This window comes from Rhinatrema bivittatum, chromosome 1, assembly GCF_901001135.1.
Source record: "Rhinatrema bivittatum chromosome 1, aRhiBiv1.1, whole genome shotgun sequence".
In the NCBI taxonomy this organism is placed as follows: domain Eukaryota; kingdom Metazoa; phylum Chordata; class Amphibia; order Gymnophiona; family Rhinatrematidae; genus Rhinatrema; species Rhinatrema bivittatum.
In genome coordinates this window covers 2,412,192-2,419,140 of record NC_042615.1, presented here as the reverse complement: position 1 = coordinate 2,419,140, position 6,949 = coordinate 2,412,192, and positions in this window count along the sequence as shown.

The window sequence follows — 6,949 nt, the reverse complement described above, 5'->3', positions numbered from 1 at the left end:
TTCCACTAGGACTTTTAGATATTACAGAACCTGCACACTACCAGTGAGAATCAGCTACAGGTTGGATGGACTGATGGGGGATCGAGCATCTCCTGGTAAGCAGTTCACTCTGGTCACATGGTTTCCTGTCCTAGTATTTGGCCACTGTAAGTTTAGAGGTGGGTGTTTGTGTGTGTGCATGTCTGTCAGACTATGCTTGGATGTTTGTCTATGGGTATATGTGTGTCTGTGAGAGCATGGGTTTGTGTATATATTTGTGTGTCTGTGAGAGCTTTGGTATGTGTGTGTATGTATGTGTGTGTCTATGAGAGCACAGTTGGGAGTATATGTGTGAGTATGTGTGTGAGAGCACGGCTGGATGCATTGATGCTGGATGAATGTTAGGAATTATTAGGAAGGGAATGGCAAATAAAACGGAAAATGTAATAATGCCTCTTTATCGCTCCATGGTGAGATCGCACCTTGAATACTGTGTACAATTCTGGTTGCTGCATCTCAAAAAAGATATAGTTGTGATGGAGAAGTTAGAGAAGGGCTACCAAAATGATAAAGGGGATGGAATATCTCCCCTATGAGGAAAGGCTGAAGAGGTTAGGGCTGTTCAACTTTGAGAAGAGACGGCTGAGGGGGAATATAATAAAGGTCTTTAAAATTATGAAAGGTCTTGAACGAGTAGATGTGACTCGGTTATTTTCACTTTCAAATAATAGAAGGACTAGGGGGCACTCCATGAAGTTAGCATGGGGCACATTTAAAACTAATCTGAGAAAGTTCTTTTTTACTCAATGCACAATAAAGCTCTGGAATTTGTTGCCAGAGGATGTGGTTAGTGCAGTTAATATAGCTGTGTTTAAAAAAGGATTGGATAAGTTCTTGGAGGAGAAGTCCATTAATGGCTATTAATCAAGTTTACTTAGAGAATAGCCACTGCTATTAATTGCATCAGTAGCATGGGATCTTCTTGGTGTTTGGGTAATTGCCAGGTTCTTGTGGCCTGGATTGGCCACTGTTGGAAACAGGATGCTGGGCTTGGTGGACCCTTGGTCTGACCCAGCATGGCATTTTCTTATGTTCTTATGTTCTTATTGGATTTCTCCAATATAAGGGACATTGATTTAGTGGTGGACAATATCATCAAGCGTTCGCCAACAAAGATTATTCTTCCCTCCTTGCAACCCAGGCAAGCAGCAGCACAGGGAAATTTAGTCTGACTCTCAGTCCAAGGATAGCAGGGACCCTTCTGTGATATCAATTGTGTAATACTTTTTTCCTAAGTCTCTCTACCTTCCCCAGGTTTGCTTTGCTTGTTGTAAAGCAGAATTGCAGAAAAAGCTACCAATCAGTTCTTTTTGCTCTTTACTTTTTTTTACAACCTTATCTTGTTTGTTTACTCTGGGATAGCTAAGTCGGTCTCCTAGCTAAGAGACTTTGCTGTTAAGCTCAGGGTTCTGGCTGAATAAGGGGACAAGAAGTATCTGAGTGAAATGCTTTCTGAAGATCACATTCTGGCACAAGCCAGGAAGATTTTCTAAAGATCTCCCGGGTGCAGTTAGTGGAAAAAATGGTTTTGGTGCTTGGTGGATGATCACAGCTGTACATATTTGTGGTACGGACTTATTATGTTATTCCCATTTTCTTCACAAAGTTACTGAAACATTTTATAAATGATATGTTAAGTATTTAATATTTACACAATATATTATTACATTGTATATACTTTCTCTCTATATATTGTTATATGTCTATATTTATTCTATAATTTGTTATATTTAAGTAGTTGAGACATGTGTTAAATAAAAAAATGAATGATATATATTTATATCTATATATCTACGACATACCCTCTCTAAAACACATACAAATGCTACAATCAGCAGCTCGGCCCCATGACCCGCCTCACTCACCCCCCATGCCAGCTAAGCACTCCGGTTATGGGGGCGCTGTCGGCAAACTGATGCTGTCATTCCCCTCCTCCTGTGTGCACGCTCCTTGCTCCTGACTCCTTCTCGGACTCTAACCTTCCTTGGCTGCTGCCCGGACCTGACCCTCTACTTTGCACCTGACTGTGCCTCGTTTGCTGCCTGCCCTGACCTCCCAGCCTGCTACCCATATCTGCTGTCTGCCCTGACTTCCAGCCTGGTACCCATATCTGCTGTCTGCCCTCCAGCCTGCTACCCATATCTGCTCTCTGCCCTGACCTCCAGCCTGGTACCCATATCTGCTGTCTGCCCTCGAGCCTGCTACCCATATCTGCTGTCTGCCCTGACCTCCAGCCTGGTACCCATATCTGCTGTCTGCCCTCCAGCCTGCTACCCATATCTGCTGTCTGCCCTGACCTCCAGCCTGCTACCCATATCTGCTGTCTGCCCTGACCTCCGGCCTGCTACCCATATCTGCTGTCTGCCCTGACCTCCAGCCTGGTACCCATATCTGCTGTCTGTCCGGCCTTCCGGCCTGCTACCCATATCTGCTGTCTGCCCTGACCTCCAGCCTGCTACCCATATCTGCTGTCTGTCCGGCCTTCCGGCCTGCTACCCATATCTGCTCTCTACCCTGACCTCCGGCCTGGTACCCATATCTGCTGTCTGCCCTGACCTCCAGCCTGCTACCCATATCTGCTCTCTACCCTGACCTCCGACCTGGTACCCATATCTGCTGTCTGCCCTGACCTCCAGCCTGCTACCCATATCTGCTCTCTACCCTGACCTCCAGCCTGCTACCCATATCTGCTGTCTGCCCTGACCTCCAGCCTGCTACCCATATCTGCTCTCTACCCTGACCTCCAGCCTGCTACCCATATCTGCTCTCTGCCCTGACCTCCAGCCTGCTACCCATATCTGCTGTCTGCCCGGCCTTCCGGCCTGCTACCCATATCTGCTGTCTGCCCGGCCTTCCGGCCTGCTACCCATATCTGCTCTCTGCCCTGACCTCCGGCCTGGTACCCATATCTGCTGTCTGCCCTGACCTCTGGCCTGCTACCCATATCTGCTGTCTGCCCTGACCTCCAGCCTGGTACCCATATCTGCTGTCTGCCCTGACTTCCAGCCTGGTACCCATATCTGCTCTCTGCCCTGACCTCTGGCCTGCTACCCATATCTGCTGTCTGCCCTGACCTCCAGCCTGGTACCCATATCTGCTCTCTGCCCTGACCTCCAGCCTGGTACCCATATCTGCTCTCTGCCCTGACCTCCAGCCTGCTACCCATATCTGCTCTCTGCCCCGACCTCCAGCCTGCTACCCATATCTGCTGTCTGCCCCGACCTCCAGCCTGCTACCCATATCTGCTGTCTGCCCCGACCTCCGGCCTGCTACCCATATCTGCTGTCTGCCCTGACTTCCAGCCTGCTACCCATATCTGCTCTCTGCCCTGACTTCCAGCCTGGTACCCATATCTGCTCTCTGCCCTGACCTCCAGCCTGCTACCCATATCTGCTCTCTGCCCTGACCTCCAGCCTGCTACCCATATCTGCTGTCTGCCCTGACCTCCAGCCTGGTACCCATATCTGCTGTCTGCCCTGACCTCCAGCATGCTACCCATATCTGCTGTCTGCCCTGACCTCCAGCCTGCTACCCATATCTGCTGTCTGCCCTGACCTCCAGCCTGCTACCCATATCTGCTGTCTGCCCTGACTTCCAGCCTGCTACCCATATCTGCTGTCTGCCCTGACCTCCAGCATGCTACCCATATCTGCTGTCTGCCCTGACTTCCAGCCTGCTACCCATATCTGCTCTCTGCCCTGACCTCCAGCCTGGTACCCATATCTGCTCTCTGCCCTGACTTCCAGCCTGCTACCCATATCTGCTCTCTGCCCTGACCTCCGGCCTGCTACCCATATCTGCTGTCTGCCCTGACTTCCAGCCTGCTACCCATATCTGCTGTCTGCCCTGACTTCCAGCCTGCTACCCATATCTGCTGTCTGCCCTGACCTCCAGCATGCTACCCATATCTGCTGTCTGCCCTGACTTCCAGCCTGCTACCCATATCTGCTGTCTGCCCCGACCTCCAGCCTGGTACCCATATCTGCTCTCTGCCCTGACCTCCAGCCTGCTACCCATATCTGCTCTCTGCCCTGACTTCCAGCCTGCTACCCATATCTGCTGTCTGCCCCGACCTCCAGCCTGGTACCCATATCTGCTCTCTGCCCTGACCTCCAGCCTGCTACCCATATCTGCTGTCTGCCCCGACCTCCAGCCTGCTACCCATATCTGCTCTCTGCCCTGACCTCCGGCTTGGTACCTGTATCTGCTCTCTGCCCTGACCTCCGGCCTGGTACCCATATCTGCTGTCTGCCCTGACCTCCAGCCTGCTACCCATATCTGCTCTCTGCCCTGACCTCCGGCCTGGTACCCGTATCTGCTGCCTTCTGCCTGCTTTGACCTCTACGTGGACTCGAACTCTCACTTCTGGATAGCCCTAGGGAACTACCTAAGACTTGCTGGCCACCAGAACCCAGTGGAGCAAACCTGCAGGCAAGGCAGCTGATATGGGTATCAGCCAGTCCCACCGACGGGCTTCTCCACCAGCTGTCAGTGTGGGCCTAGTGGGCTTGCTCGCCTGGCGGTGCCAATCACACCCCAGCACTAAGGGTCTACTACCCAAGAGCATTACAGCAAACAATAACCCCACGCTTTTATCTGAACATATATGGTATTTCCTTTATTTAATCTTTTAAGTATTTCCAAAAAACCTTGCGCGTATAAATAAAATCATTAATCGCAGCAAACCATCCACACCCAATCACTCACAAGAACCCCAGTAAGCAAACACACTTTCACTAAAAACACTTCACACATTTTAACCTATTATAATTGCTTATCAGAACAAATTAAAGCGCACAAGTATTCAATTAATGTGAATAGATGCACTCGGATATCCAACAAATAAATATCATTTCAAATATCCCCGTTCAAAACAACTGGAGCATAAAGGTTTTTTCAGGAGCAAAACATGCAGAGAGCAAATAATGCTGGAAGGAGCCAGATGTCTGGAGATAAAGAAAGATCATAGACTCGCGGAGCAAACGATTGAAAAGAAGTCCGTGTGCCCCGTTATCCGGGCTTCCTCAGGGGGATCTGTGCTTGTAAATCCCGTCTCGAGATAACCACCAGAAAGCAGCAATTCGCTTCCTTCTCCAGCTTGATTTCACATTCTTGGAAGAGGGCTTAATTTATCAATCCGGTATTGCAATTGCCACTTATTGAGTATTTGCTCTTCCTTGTTATCTCCTTACATGCATCCCAATCGACAAAAATGTTTGCAGGAACAAATCTTAGGTGAAAACCTTTTTTTCAGGCTAACACCATGAACCATTCTGTTTTGATCTTGCGCCTCAATCAAATAAGAGAAAGTTTCACCACCTTTACCTTATTTAACATCTTCAAATAAAGTTCCCTGTATGTACCCGGATCAGTCCAGACTCCTGGGTTTTGCTCCCCCCCCCCAGCAGATGGAGACAGAGAAGTTTTCAAAACAAATCTCTGCCTTATATAGGACGGTGCCACCTACAGTCCGGCAGTATTTCTCTGTCTCCAGCGGATGGTGGAGGTGCAAACCTGCAGTCTGTGCTGATTGCGCATTGGAGTTAGTTGGAGTAGTGAGTTCTGTGAGTTTTAGAGAGTTTTCGGTCTGTAAAATGTTTTTACTTTGATTTAAAAAAAAATGAAGGAGCAGTTTCTGTCCTGAGCCTCCCATGGGGGGTTTGTAAGGTCCTGAGCCTCCCATCCCCCGCTGGTTGTTGCGGCAGCTGCACTACAGGGTCGAGGGTCCTCTTGTTCCAAGCTAGCCGCTCTGGCTGCGACACCGGGGAGCCCAGTGCACTCCACCCCGCCGGATCAGGACCGTGGACCACGGCCGGGCAAGTCTTAAAAAAAAAAAAGTTTTGATTTTCTTTCATTTTCTGTCAGTGTCACCGGCGCTGTGGCTCTCTCTTCCCTCCCTGACTCAGCGCTTGGGCGGACCGCGATTATTTTTCTATTTTTTTTACAGAATTGAGTTTTAGCTTTCTCAGGCTCGCTGCCCGATGCCGCGCTCGTCTGCGTGCCGCGCAGGTGGCTCGGCCCGCACGCGTCTTTCTCGGGAGGGGCTGTGCTCGGCGTGTCTTCCCGGGGGGAGGGATCCTCCGGGGCCGCGAAAATGGTTAAAGGCAAGGCTGCCTGAGCTCCTTCAGTGTTAGCTGCACCGAGATCAACTGAGACAGATCAGTTCCCGCTGAGCGCGGGGACGGAGGCCATTTTGGAGTCTTTTAGATCAGGGACTCGTGCAGCTATGGGGGAGGGGATTCTCCCGCCTCCTCTCTCTCCTCAGCCAGGGTTTCCTGGAGGGAGCGAACCTTTGCAGCCTCTCTCACCTGCAGCGGAGGATAACCCCGAGGGGGCTTCTGACTCCTCCTCTTCCTCCTCTGAGTTTATTTTATTTCTCCATAAGGCTTTTAAAGCCAGGAGGGAAGGGAAGCTGCAGGCTGGGGGTAAAACTTCCTCTAGTGGTCTTAAGTCTCTTTCCTGAAAGAGGTCTAAGTCTAAGGGAGTCTCTGGGTCCTCCAAAGCTAAGCGCCCTTTGTGTACAGGGGCTCGTCAGACCGATACTGATTCCACGGGTCAGGATATGGACCCAGGGGACCAGGACCCGCAGGGCAAGCCTCCTATGGGGGTGGTTACAGACCCTGATCAACATCCACAGGATCCAGCACGAGGCTCTCCCATTGTGGAAGGAGACGACCCTAAGGTGGTTCATCTGCTTAGGAGGGAGGAGTTGGCTCCGCTTATCCCTGCCATCCTCGGAGAGCTGGGCATAGATGGGCCCCCAGAGGAGTCCAGGCCAGGGGCCATGGACCCAGTGTTGTTGGGTCTGAGGGGCCCGGCTACTTCCTTTCCTTTTCATTTTTCTGCCACGGACTTGCAATATAGAGAGTGGGATACCCCGGATCTGGAATTGAAAGTTGGCAAGGCTATG